At 37.6% G+C, this 23,733-nt stretch overlaps 1 protein-coding gene across 3 annotated transcripts in view; it reads left to right on the plus strand.

The window, feature by feature from the left end:
• Positions 1–23,733, plus strand: part of LOC138072307 (lysozyme C, kidney isozyme) — a 55,345-nt gene that overhangs the window by 18,852 nt on the left and 12,760 nt on the right. The window contains exon 2 of one of the 3 annotated variants that reach the window (XM_068963420.1): positions 11,421–11,530. The exons of 1 other annotated variant lie outside the window; for it this stretch is intronic. The gene's annotated coding sequence lies outside the window, so the exon portion shown is untranslated. Of the gene's footprint in view, positions 1–11,420; positions 11,531–22,759; positions 22,891–23,733 lie in introns of those variants that run through there. One more of the 3 variants, XM_068963422.1, reaches the window with a different exon arrangement.

A 23,733-nucleotide genomic window follows, 5' to 3' on the forward strand; every position in this document is an offset into this window, starting at 1 on the left:
ACACGACTGAGTGACTTCACACACACACACAACAATCCATTGTACAAATATATCACATCTTTTTAATCCATTAATCTGTCAGTGGACATTTAGATTGCTTTCATATGTTAGCTTTTGTAGACAGTGCTGTAGTTAACACTGAGGGTGCATTTCAAATTATGGTTTTCTCTGGATATGCACCCAGGCTGCGATTGTAGCTTCACACTGTAATGCTACTTTTAGTTTTTTAAGGAACATCAGTATTGTTTTCCAGGTTTCCCAGGTGGTGCTAGTGGTAAAGAACCGGGCTGGCAATGCAGGCAATGGCACCCCACTCCAGTACTCTTGCCTGGAAAATCCCATGGATGGAGGAGCCTGGTAGGCTGCAGTCCATGGGGTCGCTAGGAGTCGGACATGACTGAGCAACTTCACTTTGACTTTTCACTTGCATACATTGGAGAAGGAAATGGCAACCCACTCCAGTGTTCTTGCCTGGAGAATCCCAGGGACAGAGAAGCCTGGTGGACTGCCATCTATGGGGTTGCCCAGATTCGGACACGACTGACACGACTTAGCAGCAGCAGCAGCCAGTGCAGGAGACATAAGAAGCATGGGTTCCGTCCCTGAGTCAGGAAGGTCCCCTGAAGGAGGGCACCAACTCCAGTATTCTTGCCTGTAGAATCTGTGGACAGAGGCACCTGGGGGACTACAGTCCATGGGGTCTCAAAAAGTCAGACTTGACTGAAGCAACTTAGCACATAGCATGCTATTCTCCATAATGACAGCACCAATTTACATTTCCACCTACAGTGTGGCAGGGCTCCCTTTGCTCAGCAGCCTCTCCAGCATTTCTTATTTGTGTGTTTTTAAAAATTAATTTTATTAGAGTATTGTTGATTGACAATATTGTATTAGTTTCTGCTGTATAGCAAAGTTATTCAGTTATACATATACATATAAACACTCTTTTTGTAGATTATCTTCCCTTCGAGGTCATTACAGAGTACTGAGTAGAGCTCCCATGCTATACAGTAAATTCTAATTACTCACCTGTTTTATATATAGTGTTGTATACATGTCAGTCCCCATCTTCCAATTTATCCCTCTCTCTCCTTCACTGCTTGGTGACTGAAAGTTTGTTTTCTACATCTGTGACTATTTCTGTTTCATAAATAGGTTTGTAGATGTTTTGATGATGGCCATTCTGACTTGAGATGATATAATACCTGATTATACTTTTAATTTGCATTTCTTTAATAGTTCTCAATGGTAAACATGTTTCCATGTGCCTTTTGGCCATCTGTGTGGCTTCTTTGGAGAAATGTCTATTTGGACCTCATATTTTGCTTGGCTTTTTAAAAATATACTGAGCTATATAAGCTGTTTGTATAGTTTAGAGATTAATCTCTTGTAGATCACATTGCTTGCTAATATTTTCTCCATTTTATGGGTTGTCTTTTTGTTTTGTTAATGGGTTCCTTTGCTATGCAAAAGCTTTTAAGTTTAATTAAGTCCCATATGTTTGTTTTTCCTCTATTTCCATTACTCTGGGAGACAGATCCAAAAAGTTATGCTGCCATTTATGTCAGAGTGTTCTGCCTATGTTTTCCTAAGGAGTCTTATAGTGTCTGGTCTTACATTTACATTTAGCTATTGAATCCATTTTTAGTTTATTTTTGTGTGTGATATTAGAGAATGTTCTAATTTAATTCTTTTACAGTCTAGTTGTCCTAGCACCATTTATTGAAGAGACTCTCTGTTCTCTGTTGTAGAGTCTTGCTTCCTTTCTTGTAGATTAATTGACCCTGGATGCATGGGTTTATTTCTGGGCTTTCTCTTCTGTTCCATTGATCTACATTTCCTCACCGCCCTGAATGTGCCCAGTCTCGCCACTTTTGTTTAATTCATGTCAGCTTTCAAATGTCTAAAGATTGATATCCATAAGATATTATTATAGGCACATCCTTCTAGCAGGACTTTGGAACTAAAGTGCAAGACTTATGAAGATTCCTCTTCTTCCTCAGTCTGTCCCCCAGCATTCTATAATGCCACACTCTTAGTAAATGTTTACTGGGTGAGTGAAGTCTTATAGGAAGAAAAAACTAGCTCTGCCAGATTCCAGTCATTCATGTCACCTACACAGCTGTGGAAAACTCTACTGGATGCTGTTTACTCCAACAGATTACCTCTCACTATGCTAGGTCTGATCTTTCTCCTCTATGCTTGTATTCAGCAAGTGTCACCAGGGAATTGCCAACAATCTTCCTTTATTTACTCAAGATCTCATTCCTCTCTATATCTTACTTTTAGAATTCTTTACATCTGCAACTATTGAATATCTTCAAATATATATGTGTATATAAACATATACACACAAACAGGTGGGTGCACACACACACTCATTATTTGCTTTATTGTTATGGAGGGAGCAATGATTTTTAATGAATGGCTGCCTTTTAACAGAGGTTAAACTCAGAAAAATTATTGTAAATCAGTATAGTGCTGAAAATTTTGAGATATAACATTTACTTAAGCAAATTTGTCTGTTTTACCTAATGTTTAAGCAACAATTATTGAAAAAAAGATGATAAGTAATTTTTGTGAATCAAATCAATTATCACAAGCCAGGCTTTCAAGTCTTTCCCATGAGGTTCCAAATTGTCATGTTGGAAATCAACTTTTTTGGGAATTAGAAATTTCTTCTGTGACAAAAGACTTATTTTTAAGTTGATTAACCCAGTAGGCTTCCCAAGGTACGCTAGTGGTAAAGAACCTGGCTACCGATGCAGGAGATATATCCCTTGGACAGAGGAGCCTCTGGTCCATAGGGTCACCAAGAGTCAGACATGACTGAAGCAACTTAGCATACATGCAAGACTAGAGCAGCAAAAAGAAAATACATACATAGCAACCATAAGATTTTTCTACGTTATAGAAGTAATACTGTCAAAAAGGATTTTAAATAAAATTATAAATAATGATTTTGAGATTATTTTCAGTGAGCACTTAAATAGGAAGATATTTGACTTCTGCCGTTAAACAAAAAGATGACATTAAGGTCATTGCCTTTATAAACTTCTGTTTATCCATATTAAAATGACATGCTCACTAATATTTCGTCTGATTCTAACATTCTTTGACACCTTTCTAATGCCCACTAGGATGTCCACATAGCTTTTAGGAGTTAGTATTTTAGTTATGAATTTAGGTTCTGGAATAAAAGAAGTTTGAGTTTGAACCTCAGGGCTCTGCACTATGACTTTGAGCAAGTTACATAGGCCATTCAAGTTGCAACCTTCTTATCTGCAAATGAAAGTAAAAACACTCAGTTCAAAATATTCTTGTAAGAATTAAATGATGAGGACCCACTGTATTTTCTCACATTTAAGGCACTGTTAATTTTGTTCTTTGTTGTACCCTGAGATAAAACAGTGTAAGTAAGACAAAGAACATAGGAGAGAAAATCATGAATCTGATCTGAAAACTAACTATAAAATTTCTGAACAGAAAAATCAGCTTAAATTCCCTCTAAAAAGTTCCATTTTGTGTGAGCTACTCAGTAGTTAATATTTTTAAAGATTAATATATAAACTAGAATGAGAACCTATCAAACACTTAATGAATTGTTCACTTCTATTACTAATGTCTTAAATTCTGTTTTTACTGAAAATATAATGTAGCCTATGTTGGTGGAGGAACAAACTAGTGGAGGTACAAATCAATCTGTTGATTGAGCTATCTGTCTATTTTGGCCTTCAACTTTGCCCTTTATCAAAAGACTGGTTTTGGAAAAAAAAAAAATATTAAGCTCATATTTCCCCCATAATATTCAGTATGAAGGGTAATGATTTAGAAAAATCCAGAAAGAATAAACCAAGAAAACAGAAATGGCATTGACCAAAGAAAATATGGCTGAACAGAAGAAAAACTATTTTATATTTCTTCCCACACAATTGGTCAAAACCAAATGATTAGAGTTTTAAAATCAGGAACTTGGCACTTTTGAAGAGTGATTTTTAAAGAAAGTATATGGAAAAACTAACCAAATGGCTTTAAGCTGCTCAAATGCTAAAAACCTATTCTATTGCAGAGACAAAGAATCAAGTGTGGAAAACCCAGTTATCTCCTTTAATTTTATGGTTCATGGAAGAGATGAACAACGCTTTATCTAGTGTGTCTCCGTCTTTAGAAAACAAACCAAACACAACAAAATCTCCTGCTAGGTTAATAATTTGGCTTTTTGTATGGAAATGATTTTAGTATTCTAAAATGTCTATTCCACATCCCAATCTAAAGTAGGCTCTACATACAAGACTGTATAGTGTAGAGTGCTGCTGATTATTATGCATAAGAGTAATGGATGGAAAATTATTTATTAAATAATCTTAAGGAAGAGATGGTTCATCTCCGTGGCTCCTCTTGGATCAAAAGACAGTAGCAAAACTTGAGAAGAGGACTTGACTGACAGTTTAATGTGACAAGTTTCCTCCGGAAGCATCTTTCACAAGAGGTTTTTTATGACATGGGAGGCAATTTAATGAGGCCCTGGAAGGAAATCTTGAAATCATGACTATAATTTGTTGTTTTCAAATAAATAGGAGGGAAGACATTTCTCATTTTGCCACAATTTTGCCATTAAGAGTCTCTTGAGAAAGTGAGTAGTCATACATTTCTGATAAAGGAGCTTTTATTTACCCATACATTTCAAGGGTTATGATTACAGCATCAGCAACTGACTTCAGAAGAGATTGTGCAGAGACAGATAATACAGCTCATTGAACTGTGTGATCCGGGAAGTACACACACCTGGTAAAGCTCTAGCTGGGATTACAGGCCTGACATTTTGGGCTCACTAGTTAAGAAGGGACTTTTGAGAAAAGCAAACAAAAGTTAAAACAACAAAACAAAATTAATTTTCCCCTTAAACTACAAAATGACTTTCCCAATTCTAGCGACTCTTCTTTGACTATTACATCTACTAAAGCATTTTCTACAACTGCCTTGAAATCGTAATATCAGAAATAGAACAGTAAGTGTATCACTTGGTGCTATAGTCTAGTACTAAGAAAGTAAAATAGAATATTTACAACCACTGTTGATTAAAAAATAATAGCTGCCTTTATGTTGTCTAGGTATAGCTAGTGAAAATATAAAAAATATGGAGTATTTTTTAACGAGTATATTTCCAATATAACTTATATTTGATTATCATGAAACAACCATATTTTAGAAATATAAAACACTAAGAATTGCAACAATGATTACATTTTATAAATCTGAAAGTTTAAAAATTACTGAAAAAAGTTAATTAGTGCAGCCATCAATTTTCTTATGATTTACTAAAATCATACGAAACAGTACAAGAACACAAGTGTAATTTACCAGAGACTTTAACTTAAAACATTTGCTTATTATGCTGACAGACTTCTGCATGTACCAAATATACCTGTTTAGATATTTGTAACTACAGATAGTTTAGGAGACAAGAATAAGAAAAAATAAAACAAGCAAGACACACAAAAGAGTGATCCTCATATTCTACATAGACTCTATAGAGAACCTCAGTAGCCTTTGTACTAATGAGTGGAGTGTATCTGATGAAATTCCCCTCTGGATATTTTTCAGATATTAAATTTTGAAATGACATATCTTACAAACAAAGGTAGAAGCAATTTTACCCTATTACGAACTTAAAATTTCACACAGTGAAGATGGGAAGAGAAAGTAAAATGAGGGTAAAGAGAAAGCTAATCAGAATTTAGAGGTTTGCTGGGTTAATGTCTAGGCTTAAGAGACTCAGATCTCATAATTTTTTCATATCGTGTGTCTTAGCCTTAAGACTGACCTGCACTTAAACAGCATGATGAATAAAACCCTGTCTCCGTCAGAGAACTACAGGCCCACATTACAATGTCACAGTGTTGCATAAGGAAAAAAGAAAGAAAAAACTGTAGAATTTTTATAAAACCTCAGCTGGTAAAAAATCCACCTCCAATGTGGGAGACCTGGGTTGGGAAGATCTCCTGGAGAAGGAAATGGCTACCCACTCAAGTACTCTGGCCTGGAAAAGTTCATGGACTATATAGTTCATGGGGTCTCAAAGAACTGGACACAACTGAGTGACTTTCACTTTTACATTATAAAACCTAGGTGCTAAGCAAAGTGAAAACAAAGGAAGAAGTTATAAAAATGGAGAAAATACTGTAAAGAATAAACCATCTGTGGAAGTCTCTTAGAACTTGTTTACTTACCTGATAATGCTACAACCCAGGACCATTCTCTACCATACTTATTGAATTGCTTTCATTGGTTATACTGTGAAATTTTGCACCAATTATAAATTAATTTGGATTGAAACTATCTCTGTTAGGATGAAAAATCTCTTGGTACAAACAAATGATCGCTTCTAAATTTTAAAGTTAGATCACTTTTCAAAAAGAAGAAATCCCGATCTGATGGTAGAGGGAAGATCCAGCCTTTCTGGATGCTGAAGAGCTTTGTTGTGCAGAGCAGGTGGAAGGAACAGAAAGAGGAGTAGGACTTAGCAGCCATGTGATGACCTGGGCTGCTGGAGGACTCAGAGGGAGCCTGGAAGATTAAGAAGGACTGGATGGTGTGAGATAGAGAGCATATGACAAATATAAAATAATGCCCATGCTGCTGCTGCTGCTAAGTCACTTCAGTCGTGTCCGACTCTGTGCAGCCCCACAGACGGCAGCCCACCAGGCTCCCCCCATCCCTGGGATTCTCCAAGCAAGAACACTGAGTGGGTTGCCATTTCCTTCTCCGATGCATGCAAGTAAAAAATGAAAATGAAGTCGCTCAGTCATGTGCCCGACTCTTAGCGACCCCATGGACTGCAGCCCACCAAGCCTCTCTGTCCATGGAATTTTCCAGGCAAGAGTACTGGAGTGGGGTGCCATTGCTTTCTCCTATAATGCCCATAAACAACCCTATTTGTCATTTTGTTATATGTGCCACTTACTGACATGTTTTAATTAGGAGATTCACTTGCCAATAGTAAAATAATTCAGCTCAAACCATCATAGACAATCAGTGGGACCATGGGGGCAAACCAGCATAGGCTGCGTGTTGCCTTTGCCGTCCTAGCTCCAGAGATGCCGCAGGATAAAAAAGAAAATCTAGGAAGACCTGAAGAACTAATGCAAAACTCATGAGAGGCCACTGAGAGAGTAATGTTGAATCACGTATATATGTATGGGGCTTAAGGTGGGGAAAGGCTGGAGAAGGATGAGGCCAAAAGAGAAAAGGAATCAAACTAATTAAGAATATTCAAGATTTTATGGGGAAATATTTTAATCTCTAACAAAGCAGAGAAAACAGGTTTTAATAATTGGGCAAATATACCATATTTAAAGATGGGAAGACTTCACGTTCAAAGTTAAAGATCAACCAAATTGCAAACTCAATGCTTTGCAAATCAAATTACTGTTAAGATACTTAGGGTATCCAAAATAACAAATTCTAAAATTCAGATAAAAGAATGGAGTTCAGAGTTGCCAAATCTGTGTCGATGAAGAAAATTAAAGGGGGGATGACTACACCAGATATTAAGGGATCCGATGAAAATATTATAACAAGAGTATGGACTAGCAAAGGAACAACTAGGTGAATTAAAACAGATAATTCAGCTGCAGAGCTGTGTGTGTACAGGAACTTTATGTATAAGTGAAGCAGCAAAGGCTAGGAGAATGAGGGAAGAGGAGAATGGTTGGAAATGGATTTAGGAAGATGTTTGGGGGCATGGCTGGGTAGGGCTTTATAGGGAATGGTGAAGATTTTAGTTTTTACTCACAGTGTGACAGGAAGCATGGAAGGGTATGAGTAGAGGAGTGTCGCAATCCCCCTTTTATCACTGGTCACTATCTGGAGAAGAAATGGTTAGGGAACAGTTGTGGGAGCAGGCAGACCAACTGGCAATTTTGCATTAGTGTGGTGAGAAATTGAAGTGGTTTGATTGAGGCAATAGTTGTGAAGAAGCAGTAAGACAGTATATTTTAAAGGTAGAGCTGACTTCATTTGTTGATGGACAAAAGCTGAATGAGAGAGAAAGAAATCAAGGATATCTCTATAGTCTTTGACCTAAGAAATAAAAAAATAGAATTGTTTTCTACTGAGATAAAACTGGAGGGTTGGGTGGGATTTTTTTTTTTTTTAATTTTTTGGTGGGAGCAGAAATAAAAAGTTTCATATTGGGCATGTTGAGTTTGAGACAACGATTAGGCTACCAAGGGGGAGCTAGGTACTCATTTGGATGTACATATCTGGAATTTGGGACAATTTCATGACTAGAGGTACAACTGTGTGAGGTATCAGTATCTAATAATATTTGAAGCAGTGGGACCAGGTGAGATCACCAGGAGAACAATGATGGATAAAGAGGAAAGGTCAACAGTCTGAAAAAGGGGGCTCTTATACCTAGAAATAGGGAAGATAGAATGATGCAACCAAAAAGATAGGCAGCAGCTCGTGAGGTAAGAGAACCAAGGAAGAAAGGAATAGAGGAGAGAAAGAAGAGAGATGGAAGTGTGGGGAGACAAGGAGGGAGTGTGGGATAGAGAGGGAAGGAAAGGAGAGGAAAGGAGGGAGAGAGGGAAAGAAAAGGAGGGTGTCTTGGAAGCCTAGTTTCTCAAAACGGAGTGAGGTGTGTCACATACTATTGACGGTTTTGATAAAATGAAGACTGAGTTGACCTTTGGCTGTGACATCTGGAACTCATGGTGACTTTGAGTGGAATGATATTAATGGAGTGGTAAGGATAAAAGGATGATTGAACTGAATTCAGGAGGGGATGATGGGAGAAAACATTGTATGGGAAAGTAACTGGAAGGGAATGTTGTTAATCAGTGGATGTCTGGGGTCTTTCACAATCTGAGTGTCATGTTGTGTTCAGGAATGGCCAAGCCACATTTGAGAGGCCATCTTCCATGTGTTGCCTTGTATAAAGCTGAAGCTCCCAAGGAGCCCACATTTTTACAAGATAGCCACCTCCCAGTGAGCTGGTCAGAGAGTAGTGAGTGTGTTTATTAAGTTCTGGAATAGTGACCTCATTAAGGGTCCACAGTCCTAATGATGGACCTTCATTTTGTTCTCATATAGTAAGCCAGTGTCCTCATAGGGGACTTGGAGGGCATAATGAACTTTTACCAGAATTTGGTGTATATCTACTTAAAAAGAGCCTCTGTTTCTAACAATCCAAGCACTTGGCAAGGACACGAACTCTCACCATAACTCTAGCTAGCCTCACATATTGCCGTCACACTGGAGAAGTTCATTTGCCTCCAGGTACATGGGTTGGGAAGATCCCCTGGACTAGGAAATGGCAACCTACTCCAGTATTCTTGACTGAAAAATCCGTGGACAGAGGAGTGTGGTGGGCTACAGTCCAGGGGGTCTCAGAGTTGGACACAACTGAGGGACTGAGCATGCGTGCATGTATACTCCTTATATATTTATTTAGGATAATTTGTGAGTTAGCATATGGAATTAGAATCTTTTTGGAAAATCATGTAGGCAATTCTAGTAACAGAATTCTTTTGTAAAAGTGGAGAATTATACCTGAAAAGAACACAAATAATCGTTGCAAAATGTTGAATCCAACTCAACAAATCCTAATATCAAAGATGTGACATTTTCTCCAGTGAATTTAAAGAAACTAGACAGAGCACATATTCTGTACTTGTTCATGTTTTTAAAAAATGCTTTATTCACATCTTTCATTATAGCTTTCTTATCATACAGCTGACTACAAATACCATTCAACAACAGGTTCAAGTCATCCAGAAGTTGCTCCACTTTGTTGAATAAAGCCATAGCTAGTTTTCAGTTGATAAGAAAGTTAAAAATCACTCATAAGGTTTTCTATATTAACCATATTACACAACAGTCAACAATTGATCAGGGCTGTTATATCTGAAATAAAATCTCCAGTAATGGACTATTACTTGCTATCTGATTTGTTTCTTTACCAGTTAATTTTATACATATTTTTCCATTTTAAGTTTTAATAAAGTGTTTTGGATAAATATTAATTAGCTTTTCTCATTTTAGTATTTTTCCGAATGTTCCTGGATGAAAACAGCAGCTATTTTGATGATTCCTATGAAATATTTGCTATTTAATAATGCTGCTGTTCATTATGAACTCTGAAAGAAAATTCTTTTGCTTTAAAATCGTTTTTTTTAATCCAGTTGAACTTCCTTTTAAAATTTATTTGGCTGTGATGTGTCTTAGTTGCTGCATCCAGGATCTTTAATTGTGGCACGCATGCTGTTAGCTGCAACATGCAGGCTCTAGTTCCTTGACTAGGGGTCAGACCTGGGCCTCCTGCATTGGAGCATGGAGTCTTAACCACTGCACCACCAGGGAAGTCACTTTTGCTTTAAAATCTTAATAGCCACAACGATTAGCACTTCAGAGTAATATTTAATGTTCTTTCTTGTTCCTGTTGAAAACTTTGGTCTAAGCGCATTTTTATTTATGTGTAAACCAAAAAACCTAAGAAGACATGAAAACAAATATAATGTGGTATTCCCTGTTGGATCCTGGAACAGAAAAAGAACGTTAGTGGGAAAACTAGTGGGATCAAATAAAGCCTAGAACTTAGTTAATAGTAATCTACTAATGTCTACATCTTACGTAGACAAAACTAAGAGAAAACTACATTTGCCAAAACTAGAACACTGACATTGGGAAAACTCAGTGACAGAATTGTCAGTACTACCTTTGCAACGTTTCTGTAAATATAGAAAAATGCTTTAAAGGCACAAAGGCAATGTAGTGGAGAAGGGATGGGCCTTTTAACAAGTGGTGCTGGGACAACTAGATGTCGGTATGCAAAAAAATGAACTTGAATCCACACTGCACACTACATACGGAAAATAACTCAAGATGGATTGTAGACCTAAATGAAACACCTAAAACAATAGAATTCCTCCAAGAAAAATAAGCAAAAATCTTGTGACTTGTTTGTTAGATACAACAGCAAAAGCATACTCAAGAAAAGGACAAATAAATAAATTGAACTTCAGTGTAATTTATAAAACTTTTGCTTTTAAAAAGATGCTGCTAAGATAATGAAAATATTGGAATAAAATCTTTGCAAAGCACATATCTGATGAAGGAACGAGAGGAATCTTTTGAAGGTGAAGAATATGATCTTTTTTGACTGTGGTGATGGCCTCATGGGTGTATGCATATATAAAAACATATCAAATTGTATACTTTAAAGTGCGGTTTTTGTATGTTATTTATACCTCAATAAAACTGGTCAAACATTTCTTTTTTAAAAATTTCATTTATTTGTTTATTGGCTGAACCGGGTCTTGCTACGCTTGGGCTGTCTCTGGTTGTAGCGAGCACCGGCTACTCCGTAGTTGCCGAGCTCAGGCTTCTCACTAAGGTGGCTTCTCTTGTTGCAGAGCATGGGCTCCCAAAAATGTTTGCAGCCAGATTCTTTCTTCTCCTTTCCTCACACATCACAAAAGGAGAAGTAAAAGAAGGGGAATTTGGAGTGGAAAGAAATAGCAAGGTGAGTTGTTGGAAGTTAACACATCTCATTTTTGGAAATTTTACAAACATGAGCATCAATTTTACAAACAGGTAAGTATGTTTTAGGGCCCTCTTGGGGCCTTATGAAGAGCCTGTGCAAGTGAGGGGCCCAAAGTTTAAGCTTCATTAGTTTCATGGTAAATCTGCCTAATAATATGGCACATGAAAATGCAAATAGATAATACAATGTAAAGTTTCCTCCAAGCATGTGCTTCCGTCACCAGTTCTCTTCCTTGGAGGCAATAGATGTATTCTGTTTCCTGGGTCCTCCCTGAAATATTATGCATAGATAAGCTTTCTGTTCTGAAACATTTTGTCACCCCCCCCTCATTCTTTTCTTAGAAAATTTAGCCTGTTGTATACAATTTTTTGCACTCTGTTGTTTCTCTTAGATGCCTTTATTGAGATGGTTCACATACCATCAATTCACTCATTTAAAGTGTACACTTTAGTGGTTTTTAATGTATTCACAGATACATATACCTGTCACCAAAGTTGATTTCAGAACATTTTCATCACCTCAAAAAGAAAGGAAGTGTCCTTCAGCTATCACCTACTGACCCCTAACCCCAGCACTTGGCAGTCACCAATCTGCTTTCTGTCTCTGTGTACTTCCCTGGGATGAGCATTTTATGTGCATGGAATCATAGGTAGTCCTTGGTGACTGGCTTCTTTCACTTAGCATAATTTTTCAAAGTTCTTCTTGGACTGATCAGGACCTGTATCAGAATTTAGTAATTTGTGTCTTCTCTTGTACTCTTAGCCTACTAGAAGTTTATCAATTTTATTGATCTTTTCAAAGAGCCAGATTTTGGTTTTGTTGATTTTCTCTATTGTTTTCCTATTTTCAATTTCATTGCTGCTCTAATTTGTATTATTTCTTTTCTTGTGCATTTGGTTTGGCTTGAATTGTTCTTCTTTTTCTAGTTTCCTAAGGTAGAATATTAGGGGTTTTTTTTTAGTGTTTTTCTTTTTTTAATTTTACGTCTTCTTCTCTACTAATATATGTATTTAATGCTGTAAATTTCTCTGTAAGCACTATTTTCAGTGTATTTCATACATTTTCATAAGCTGTATTTTTATTTTCATTTAGTTTAAACAATTCTTTCATTTCTCTTGAGATTTCTTCTTTGACCCAAGTGATATTTAGAAGTATATGAATATTCATAGCAACTTTATTCTTAATAGCCAAAAACCATAAACTAGTAAGATTTCATTGAGTGGGTGAATGATTAAACAAACTGGTGTGTCCACACCATGGAATACTACTCAGTGATTTAGAAAAAGGTGCAAACTATTGATACAAACAACATCTTAAGGAACCTCAAGGAAATTTGGATAGTTTACAGTTATTGGCTATTTAAGAATAAAGTTGCTATGAATATTCATATACAAGTTCTTATGTGGAAAGAAGACATTTCTCTAGGATAAATACCCAAAAGTAGATTGCTAGGTTGTATAATAAGTCCATTGTTAATTTTGACAAGATACTGTAGTTTTAATTAGCATCCGTCTAATGGATGATAATGTTAAAGTCTTTTCAGTTGTTTATTTGCCAGCTGTATACCTGTCCTTTTTGGAGGAATGTCTGTGAATTTTTGTCCATGCCCAGTTTTCTAATTAGATTATTATTTTTTAAATGTTGAGATTTGAAGGATCTTTATGTGTTTTAGACAAAAGAATTTTGATAAGTGATTTTCAGAATCTTCCCCTGGTCTCTAATTTGTCTTTTTATCCTTGTATAGGGTCTTTTTGCAGAGCAAAAGTTTATTTTGATGAGGGCCAATTTATCTGTTTTTTCCTTTTATGAATTATGCTTTTGGTGTCAAGCCTAAGAATTCTTTACCTAATTCTAGGTCTGAAAGATTTTCTCCTATGTTATTTTCTATAATTTTTATAGTTTAAATTAAAATTTTGTTTTCAGTACAATTTTGCATAAAGTGTGAGTTTTTAGGTCAAGTTTTTTTTTTTTTTTTTTTTTTTGCTGATGAATTTCAATTTCTCTAGTTCCATTTATTGAAAAGGTTGCCCATCCTCCATTTAGTCACTTTTGCTCTTTAGTCAAAAATTAACTGGGCATATTTGTAAGAGTCTGTTTCTGGGCTTTCTATTCTGTTCCATTGACCTACGTGTCTTATTTTCCCTTCAGTATTATGCTATCTTGATTACTGTGCTAAGTTTTTAATAGTGGTCTTTCCAGGTGGTATTTCTTATTATTTATTTTTCCTCAAACACTTCTAAAATCAACTAATAAATAGATGCCACGAAGGTAACAAATTTTCTGTTTTCTCTCACTCTTATTGTAGTATAAGATTCATCAACTATGATAAAATCTTCTTACCTCTGGGTTTGTGGTTTGTTGAGATCGTCAAGAGTGGTCTATGTAAATGCTATGGCATGTGATATATTAAAATAATAATTTGTTTTTCTTGTTTAGAGAGGAGAAAGAACTAAGAGGGTAGAAAAGGAGCTGTCATTTGGTTGTTTAAATTTTGCTGTAATCTTCATGGTGTGATTTCAACAAAGCTACAGGATGAACATTAGTACTCTCATTTTATAGAAGAAAAGATTGAGCTTCATAGAGTACAAATTATGAGCATAAGCACATACTTTATAAAGTATAACTTCATGAGAATGATCTTGGCAGGATCATAGAGATTAGTGCAGCTTTGTAATCTTTCCTCCTTTTTTTATTTTTAAGATAGGTTACTTGGGCAAATATGTATAAAGCACTTGGAGCCAAGTTTATATCACTTATAGGAAATGTGGGCTCTGATAGTGCTAATTCAACCGTAGATAACCTCTTCATGGTAAGGTGAGGTTGAAAAGAAAGGATATTTATCCAGTACCTGAGTTACAGGTAGATAACTCAATAGAATTATAGCTACTTCTATATCCTGAAAGGTGGCCTGCCTTAGTGTTGGGCTTCACCATTCTGAGATGTTTTCCTAATTAAGATCCCACTTGGCCACATTAACAGGAAATTGTGTTCTATCTTCTTTATTAAACAATTCTTCCTTTGAAGTTCAAAGAATCCAAGGATACTTACTCAGTCCACGGTATCTATAGTTACTCTAACTTCATCCTGAAACTGGACATCCCAGACAGCTCAAGAAAATGACCTGTTGATCGTAAAGCTGCTGTTACTATTGCTAAGCCTCAGTCCTTCTCCAGAAGAAGTTAGTGGGCTTTACCTTTCACCAGCCTGGAGATAGTTGCTGCTGCAGCATGTGGGAATCCCTGTTCCGGGGGAAGAGTTTTTCTTCTCTGTTGCCAGGATGCTGGTGCATAGTGACCCATGTTGTTGTTCAGACTCTCAGTCATGTCTGACCCTTTGTGACCCCCTGGACTGCAGCATGCCAGACTTCTCTGTCCTTCACTATCTCCCGGAGTTTGTTCAAACTCATGTCATCCAACCATCTCATCCTCTGTCATTCCCTTCTCCGCCTGCCCTCAGTGTTTTCCAACATCAGGGTCTTTTTCAATAAGTCAGTTCTTTGCATTACATGGCCAAAATATTGGAGCGTCAGCTTCAGCATCAGTCCTTCCAGTGACTATTCAGGACTGATTTCCTTTAGGATGGACTGATTTGATCTCCTTGCAGACCGAAGGACTCTGAAGAGTCTTCTCCAGCATAACAGTTCAAATGCATCAATTCTTCATTGCTCAGCCTTCTTTATGGTCCAACTCTCACTTCCATACATGACTGCTGGAAAAACCTTAGCTTTGATTAGACAGACCTTTGTTGGCAAAGTGATGTCTCTGCTTTTTAAAACACTGCCTAGGTTTGTCATAACTTTTCTTCCAAGAAACAAACATCTTTTAATTTCATGGCTGCAGTCACCATCTGCAGTGATTTTGGAGCCCAAGAAAATAAAATCTGTCAGTGTTTCCATGCTCCGCCCCCCCCCCCGCCCCCGTCCCCATCTATTTGCCATGAAATGATGGGACTGGATGCTATGATCTTAGTTGTTTGAATGTTGACTTTTAAGCAACTTTTTCTCTCTCCTTTTTCAACTTCATTAAGAGGCTCTTTAGTTCCTCTTTGCTTTCTGGCATTAGGGTGGTGTCATCTGCATATCTGAGGTTATTAATATTTCTTCTGGCAATCTTGATTCCAGCTTGAGCTGCATCCAGCCCAGCATTTCACATGATGTACTCCGCATATAAGTTAAATAAGCAGGATGACAATATACAGCCTTGACATACTCCTTTCCCATTTTTGAACCAGTCCATTGTTCCATGTCCAGTTCTGACTGTTGCTTCTCGGCCTGTATACGGGTTTCTCAGGAGATAGGTAAGGTGGTCTAGTATACCCATCTCTTTAAGAATTTTCCACAGTTTGTTGTGATCCACACAATCAAAGGCTTTAGCGTGCTCAATGAAGCAGAAGTAGATGTTCTGGAATTTCCTTGCTTTTTCTATGATCCTACGGATGTTACCAACTTGATCTCTGGTTCCTCTGCTTTTTCTACATCTAGTTTGTACATCTGAAATCGCTCAACTCACATCTTGTCGAAGCCTAGCTTAAATGATTTTGAGCATTACCTTGCCAGCATGTGAAATGAGTACAGTTGTACTGTAGTTTGAACATTCTTTAGCACTGCCCTTCTTTGAAATTGGGATGAAAACTGACCTTTTCCAGTCCTGTGGCCACTGCTGTGTTTTCCAAATTTGCTGCCATATTGAGAGCAGAACTTTAAAGCATCATCTTTTAGGACTTTAGATAGCTCAGATGGAATTCCATCACTGCCACTAGCTTTATTTGTAGTAATGCTTCCTAAGACCCACTTGACTTCACACTCCAGCATGTCTGGCTCTGGGTGAGTGATCACACCATTGTGGTTATATGGGTCATTGAGACCTTTTTTGTACAGTGCATTTATCTACAATGATAAAGTTGATGTATATATAATCCCATCAAACTTTGGTTTACAAAAATGACATTTCATCCCAAAGACTGAGTAATTTTTTTCTCAGGAAAGTGGCAACAGTAGGGTAGGGTATCTTATGGGGTCATTCCTTTCCCCTGCAAAGTAGACCACAATTCAAAAAAGTCTGAAGATCATGGTCTTTATCACCATCTTGGCTTTAACTCCTGCCTTCCTTCTCCAAATACATACACATTATCACTATAGTCTGGACTACCAAGAAGGGATCTTTTTTGCACACAAAAATAGAATTGTTTCATATCTCTTGCTCGAAATATTTCAATTTCAACATTACCTTCAGCAGTGATTATTAACAATTTTATGTGCTTTTCCCTTTAAGAATAATTGAATAATAATTAAAGTTTTTAACTTTCTTCAGAGAAAAACATACTATACACATTCAGACAATATAATCTTATACAACTCAGGAGGTTTTGCAACACCCCTGAAGCCCATCCACAGATCTAGGAATCCTCATCCAGCCTATACAATTTATGTATTGAATCTCCTTTGAATAGCATAAAAGGTCTTTTGCCTACCTAGCCAAATTCTTCACTTCCACTCCCCACTTCAAAGGAGATTTCCAGAACATACTATGTTCTCTCTTATACTTTTTTTTAAAAAAATCTATGGTTTTTCCTGTGGTCATGTATGGATGTGAGAGTTGGACTGTGAAGAAAGCTGAGCGCCGAAGAATTGATGCTTTTGAACTGTGGTGTTGGAGAAGACTCTTGAGAGTCCCTTGGACTGCAAGGAGATCCAACCAGTCCATTCTAAAGGAGATCAGTCCTGGGTGTTCTTTGGAAGGAATGATGCTGAAGCTGAAATGCCAGTACTTTAGCCACGTCATGCGAAGAGTTGACTCATTGTAAAAGACTCTGATGCTGGGAGGGATTGGGGACAGGAGGAGAAGGGGATGACAGAGGATGAGATGGCTGGATGGCATCACCGATTTGATGGATGTGAGTCTGAGTGAACTCCGGGAGTTGGTGATGGACAGGGAGGCCTGGCGTGCTGCAATTCATGGGGTCGCAAAGAGTCGGACATGACTGAGCGACTGAACTAAACTGAACTGAACTGAAACTTTTAATTTTAGAATAGTTTGAGATTTACATAAAAATTACTAAGATAACACATAGATTCTGTATGCAGAGTTTATCATTCCATATTCTTACAGTATTTCTCATTTACTATTAATAAGTGACTCTTTAATTGAAAATCCTTTTGAATCAGCAGTCAAGGAAATTATTTTCCAAAATAAATGTATAAAGCACTGATACTAGCCCTCATAATCTCTGGTTCAGCTCATGTGAGACAGTGTGAAAAATGATGCTGTGTTTGTGAGTTCACTTCCTATTTAACAGAGTTGGAAATAGACCACTCACATGCCAGCAACCAGCCACCTTACAGAGGTATGATATTGACTTGAGGTGAGGTGTTGGGGTGAAATAATTTGTGGCTGCATCTTCATTTAGAGTGATGTCAAAGAGAGAACAGAAGCATCTTCAATTCAGTGTGTACAGATAAATTGTTGTTAATATGAAGTTGAGCATATTATCTTATTTGCTTCTTAAGAGGAGAAATAAAATATTTGTTTGTCAAGAAAGGGAAAAAAAATACGATCCAGGTACATTACCTTATTCCCATATTTCCAACTATTTCTTCTCTTCTCAGCATTTTGTAATGTTACCAGAGCTAATTTACAGATTGAAATCACTGCGTTTTAGTTCAGTGAAAGAACTTTAATGATATGCAGTTGATTTGGCACAACTAAAAAGATCAAACCTTAAACTCAAAAGTCATACTGAACAGAGAAATGAAATCAGAATACTCTTCTAGAAAGAGCAAACGAAAATAGGAACATTCCCATCTCTTTGTCAACAAGATTATGTTTTATCACATGTTTGAAAAATCAGTTACTTATTTCATTACAATTTCTCAATGATGAATGCCCAATTTTTGTGTAAATTGAGGAAGGATTTTTGTAACCTGACCCATGTGGGAAGGGAAATATCTGTTCATAATGTGAAAAAGGGAAGTGAACTCTAAAGTTATAATTTCATTGAATCTGAAAGTTTAAATGTACTTTGTAAATAGTACAAAGAAAGTATGCACAAAGAAATAAAAAACTTTCCACAATTATCAGTTGTACTCACATTAAGAAAATTGATTTTTAGGGGCTTCTCTGGTGGTCCAGTGGTTAAAAATCTACCTGCCAATGCAGGGCACATGGGTTTGATCCCTGGTCCAGGAAGATCCCATGTGCCACCTGGCAGATAACCCCAGTGCCACACCGCTGAGATCGTGTTCTAGAGCCTGGGAGCCGCAGCTGTTGGAGCCAGAGTGCCTAGAGCAGTGCTGTGCAACAAGGGAAGCCACGGGAATGAGAGGCCCAAGCACTAGAGAGCAGCCCCCACTCGTCGCAGCTAGAGAAAGCCCACCTGTGGCAATTAAGACCCATGCAGCCAAAAATAAATAAGTAACATCTCTGTTTAACAAAAAAAGAATACTGATTTTGAAATAGTCTCTGATTGTTTAACAGCATTGCCTGGAGTTAGATTAACCTCTTAGATGAAAATCACACTTAAAACACATAAAATGGATTTGTATAATTATATTGGGAACTAAAATCAGCAAGAGGTAGACAAAGAAGTTATAGTGTGTTGTGAGAGAATTTCTTCCCTTTCACTTGAACTTCAAGGTAACGAGGTAAACTGAAAAGACCATGGACCTGACCTGAATCTAACTCCCAGCTCCCCCACTCACTATCTGTATGTCTTGGGGCAGGACTTTTCTCCTCTGGGAGACATAGTTTTTCATTTGTAAAATGGACATAATACCTATCTTTAAGACCCCTGAAAGAATTATAAATAATGTTTATTAAGTGGCTAACACATTGCAAGCATTTGAGTAAAAAAAAAGCTAGCATTATATACCTTTCCTTTTATCCCTGTGTCTCAAAATAGTCTCCAATCTTGACTATTCAAACCTCCTAAATATCTCTTGAATTCTCCTAGTTCTATTATCCACTTCCCACTTCATCTGCCATCTGAATTACTCGTATAGTTTTCTAGCAGCAGTCCCTGAATGCAATCGAGAGTGTTAATTTACTTTGTTTTAAGATTTTGATCCAGTTACCTTCCAGTTTAATACTCATGAATACTTTCCATTGTCTTTGGGATTAATTGCTGAACTTTACTGTTTCGGGGATTAAGCTTTTAGGTCTGGTTCTGCTCACCCCCCAGCGTTGTCTTTGACACCAGCACCTATTATTTCTTCCATTGTCCGCACAGCACATTGAGGAGACAGCAGGAACAAAGATGAAAGAGTGATGCATGGCAAGGGTGAAGAATGGTAGAGTCTCCTCTGTGATTAGCAGTAAAGCACCTGGCAGATGACTAGGCTGGTACTGTTTTAGGCTTAAAGATCAATTCATGGGTCAGTAAGTTGTGGCTCTGTGCGAGACCACAATAACTTTTATAGCACAGTATTGACACCACAGTAGAAATAATTTCTCTTGTGTATATTAAGTAGTAGTATTTTTTCTCAGTATGAACAGATTGTTGTTTTTTAGTCGCTATGTTGTGTCTGATTCCTTTGCGACCCTAAGGACTGTAGCCTGCAAGGCATCTCTGTCCATGGGATTTCCCAAGCCAGAATACTGGAGTAGGTTGCAATTTCCTTCTCCAGGAGATTTTCCTGACCCAGGGATCAAACTCACGTCTCCTGCTTGGCAGGCAGATTCTTTATCTCTGAGCCACCTGGAAAGCCCATGAACTGAGTATCTGACTCAAAACACAAAAACACCAAGACTACATAGTAAATTAAGTACAAAAGTTAGATGATTTCTGGAGTTTGGGTGGTGTTATGAGATGCAGGAAAGCATCTTGCTTGTTCGATCTATTTTGCAAAGAGCGGGAACTGAAATTACAGAGACATTGAGAGCTAAAAGAACAGAAAGTGATCACTAATCCTCGAAAAAGACACACTGGTTTGGATTAGGCAAACCCAAATCATTTACCATTTTTCAATGACCCAAGAACCTGGCCAACAAAATGCCAGCTTTGGATTAGGGTGAAGCACTGCCCTGAGTCAGGGAATGTCCCCACAGAGAGCCACTCTGACCTGTGGCTAGGATGCTGGACTTGCTGGGAGCAGCTGGATGCTGGTCCTGTTTCACAGGGCTATTACACAGCTCCATTAGAAATTACTCCATCTTCAGCTTTCAGCATCTGGGCTCCCTGGGAGAGTCCAGCTGTGTCCCTTACCCCACATGCCAGCCCTCCCATCTCCCCTGCCTCTTCCAAATTCTCCTAGCAGCCATGCTGCCACAGCAGAGATGAGACTAGGTCCTCTGCACCCCTGAGCCAAACTACACAAGGACAGTGTCAGCTGGCTAATGAGAGGAGCTGCCCTGACCACGGAATGGCACTGCTTCATAGCAAGTGACTATTTACAATCTTTGACAAAACTCATTCCAATGCCTCTTTTCATTAATATGGTCTTTTTTTTTTTTTTTTTACCAGTGTCAGTTATTAATACTTCCTGATGTTATGCTATTTTCATATAGTTTTTCATGTCCTTCATATATTGACACAAATAGATTTTAATTTAGAAAAGGGAGAGACATCATTTTGCCAACAAAGTTTTATCTAGTCAAAGCTGTGGTTTTTCCAGTAGTTATGTATGGATGTGAGAGCTGGACCATAAAGAAAGCTGAGTGCCTAAGAACTGATGCTTTCGAATAGTGGTATTGAAGAAGACTCTTGAGAGTCCCTTGGACTGCGAGGAGATCAAACCAGTCAGTCCTCAAGGAAATCAGTGCTGAATATTCATTGGAAGGACTGATGCTGAAGCTGACGCTCCAATACTTTGGCCACCTGATGCGAAAAGCTGATTCATTGAAAAAGACCCTGATGCTGGGAAAGATTGAGGGTAGGAGGAGAAGGGGCCAATAGAGGATGAGATGGTTGAATGGCATCATGAACTCAATGGACATGAGTTTGAGCAAGCTCCAGGAGATAATGAAGGACAGGGAAGCCTGGCATGCTGCAGTCCATGGGGTTGCAAAGAGTCAGACACAACTGAGTGACTGAATGACAAGAAAATAAAAACCAGATTGCAGGAACAACAACAGCAAAAAAGTGATGGGATAGATTATAGTGAAACAAGATTATCAAGACAGAGAGGTCTGAGTCACTGAAAATTAAAAACACCGTGGCTTACCTCCAGGGTCAGTGGTGACCAAAATCATTAAATCGAAGAGCCATTTTCAGGAAAGTAGTTTCATCTCTAGGGCTCTCAAGAACCATCTCACTTCCCACTCTGCAGTCACATTCAGAGAAGGTAAGTCTAGGTCAAATAGTGCAGAGGGTCTAAATTTGCTATACTATAAATGGGTGCAAGAACCATCACTTTGCTTTATTTTTCTAAATCTAACAAAATTTGTCTCTAAGCCCCATTTCCCCAAAAGATGGTGTTGTAAAACTTCTTTAGCTTATCCCCTGCCCAGGAGCTTACAAGCATCTCAAGAAAGGACAAAGCCCAGAAAACCTGAGGAAGACCTTAGAGTTTCAGTCCATCACTGAGATGTTCATATGATGGTAATTACCCAGGCTGACATGGTTCACTCGAAGGCAGAAGCTCTTTCTCGAAGCTTCGTTGAGGGACTTGTCTGGTGGTCCAGTGGCTAAGACTCTGTGCTCCCAATGCAGGGGGCCTGGGTTCAATCCCTGGTCAATGAACTAGATCCTACATGCTGCAACTAAGAGTTCACATTGCTGCAGCTGAGACCCAGCACAACCAAATAAATAAATATTTTTTTTAAAAAGCTTTATTGATTCCCAAGGGAGAGCAATTCATGTTCACTTTCCCAGCAGCTGCATGCCATCCAAGAGACCTCTTACCACTGCTCTGGGACCCCCACGGAGTGGGATGCAGGGCCCTGCCACTTCTCAAGCCTGTTACCACTATCATCTCAGATCTGGCCAAATTTGCCTCCTCAAGTACCCAGGCCTCAGGAAATGTTTCTTCCTGCTTTATCCTCCTTCAATAATATAATCTCCCAAATGAAGGCCTGGATGGGACAGTGTTCCAGGAGCTTGGCAACTTATCTCCTATTCCAAGAAATATAAATTCTATTCTTATAAGAGTATTTTTCAGTCTTTTAAGAAAGTTAATGATACAATAAAAATGATCCTAAACAAAACAGGATTGTTCTGACATATTCTCTCATGTTTCTTTTTCTATAGCTTATATGCCATTTTAATGCATCTCATGAAGTTCATTGAAAATTAATATTTAACTCCTTTCTATTGAAGCTTAAGAGACCACTGATCTGGGTACAGATGAGCTGCATGAAAGAAGGATAAATTTAAAGTTAATTGGCAGACTATTTCTACCAATATGGGTGAGTTCATATACACAGAGGAATGTTGAGGACTTCAAAAAAATTATTCTTTTTTTAGTGATTCTGCACACTCCTCTCTGTATGTGTAATTATTTATTATTTTGCTAATTATAAAAGTAATATATGCTGAAAGAACAAAACTTGGAAAATGCCAAAATATACAAGTTGAATAAAATTCTGAAGAGTGTCAGTATAAACATTCTGGTGTGTATCTTTTAGTCCTTTTTCTTACATAAGACGTTTTAAAGTTTTTTTAATCATAAAATACATACGCACATTTTTTAAAGTCAAATGAGGTGTTATAAGTTAAATGCTGAAAGATAGCCCTAAACTTTCTTATCCAATTCCCAACACTAGAGGCAATGTCTTTCAACTTCTTAGGTATTTTTAGCTTCTTTAGTTCTATTTTATTATTATGGCCATATATGTCAAGAGTATGATTATTCTATTCATTTTTTATTTTCAGTCATGGGTATTTTCTACTGATTTCCGCCAAGGAAGATGAAGATTTAGCTCTCTGGACTCCCCATGTCTTGTTCCCCTTTACAAGCATGTACAAACTCTCACAGATGAGTATACTATGATCGTATAATTTGGTTGTATATCTTCTTTTCTTGTGTTTTAGTTTTCTTGGAATTGACAATTGCCTTACTTTTTGTTTGCATAGTCTTCCATTTACTTATTCATGTATTAATTCATCGCCCTAGATCTCAGTCAGAGTTGTCAAACTCCTTTCAATAGTTTCAAACATTCCAGGACATTTTTTTTTTTTAAGCTTGTCTATTACACACATTTGTAGTAGGGTTTTTAAAAATTAGTCAACTAACGTTTATTTTTTGTTGT

The sequence above is a fragment of the Capricornis sumatraensis genome, unplaced genomic scaffold (assembly GCF_032405125.1).
Source record: "Capricornis sumatraensis isolate serow.1 unplaced genomic scaffold, serow.2 scaffold1, whole genome shotgun sequence".
In the NCBI taxonomy this organism is placed as follows: domain Eukaryota; kingdom Metazoa; phylum Chordata; class Mammalia; order Artiodactyla; family Bovidae; genus Capricornis; species Capricornis sumatraensis.